This window comes from Chiloscyllium punctatum, chromosome 28 (genome assembly GCF_047496795.1).
Source record: "Chiloscyllium punctatum isolate Juve2018m chromosome 28, sChiPun1.3, whole genome shotgun sequence".
Taxonomy (NCBI): domain Eukaryota; kingdom Metazoa; phylum Chordata; class Chondrichthyes; order Orectolobiformes; family Hemiscylliidae; genus Chiloscyllium; species Chiloscyllium punctatum.
Genome location: NC_092766.1, coordinates 6,670,732 through 6,672,468, shown reverse-complemented (window position 1 = coordinate 6,672,468; position 1,737 = coordinate 6,670,732).

Below are 1,737 nucleotides of genomic sequence, written 5' to 3'. Positions count from 1 at the left end.
ATTATAGACTGAAATATTTACACAGTTACACAGAGCAGTGTTATTTATATAGACCGGAAAGTTATACACAGTTACACAAGGCAGTGATATTTATTATAGACTGAAATATTATACACAGTTACACAGGGCTCTGTGTGATTTATCTTAGACTGAAATATTATACACAGTTACACAGGGCTTTGTTATTTATTATAGACTGGAATATTATACACAGTAACACAGGGCAGTGTTATTTATTAGAGACTGAAATATTATACACAGTTACACAGGGCTGTGTTATTTATTATAGACTGGAATATTATACACAGTTACACAGGGCAGTGTTATTGATTAGAGACTGAAATGTTACAAACAATTACACAGGGCAGTGTTATTTATTATGGACTGAAATATAATACACAATTACATAGGGCAGTGTTATTTATTATACACTGAAATATTATACACAGTTACACAGGACAGTGTAATTTATTATCGACTGGATATTATACACAGTTACAGAGGACAGTGTTATTTATTAAAGACTGAAATATTATACACAGTTACACATGACAGGGTTATTTTTTATAGACTGAAAAATTATACACAGTTACACAGGGCAGTGTTATTGATTATAGACTGAAATTTTATACACAGTTACACAGGACAGTGTTATTTATTATACACTGGAATATTATACACAGTTAGACAGGACAGTGTTATTAATTATACACTGGAATATTATACACAGTTACACAGGACATTGTTATTTAGAATAGACTGAAATATTATATATATTTAAAAAGGGCAGTGTTATTTAATAGAGACTGAAATATTATACACTGTATCATGGGGTAGTGATATTTAGTATAGATTGAAATATTACACTGTTACACATAACAGTGTTATGTATTGTAGACTGAAATATTATACACAGTTATACATCACAGTGTTATTTAATACAGACTGAAATATTATACACTGTATCATGGGATAGTGATATTTATTATCGATTGAAATATTACGCTGTTACACAAGACAGTGTTATGTATTGCAGACTGAAATATAATACACAGTTACACAGGGCAGTGTTATTTATTATACACTGAAATATTATAAACAGTTACACAGGTCAGTGTATTTTATTATCGACTGGAATATTATACACAGTTACACATGACAGTGTTATTTATTATAGACTGAAATATTGTACTCAGTTACACAGCGCAGTGTTATTGATTATAGACTTAAGTATTATACACACTTACACAGGACAGTGTCATTTATTATGGACTGTAATATTATACACAGTTACACAGGACAGTGTTATTTATTATAGCTTGAAATATTATTCACAGTTACACAGGACAGTGTTATTTATTATAGACTGAAATATTATACAGATTTCCACAGGGCAGTGTTATTTATTATAGACTGAAATATTATACACAGTTACACAGGACAGTGTTACTTGTTCTCGAGTGAATTATTATACACAGTTACACAGGACAGTGTTATTTATCATGGACTGAAATATTATACACAGTTACACTGGGCAGTGTTATGTATTATAGACTGAAAAATTATACACAGTTATACAGGGCAGTGTTATTTATTATAGACTGAAATATTCGTCACATTTACACAGGGCAGTGTTATTTATTATGGACTGAAACATTATACACAGTTATGCAGGGCAGTGGTACTTATTATACACTGAAATATTATATACAGTTACACAGGACAGTGTTATTTATT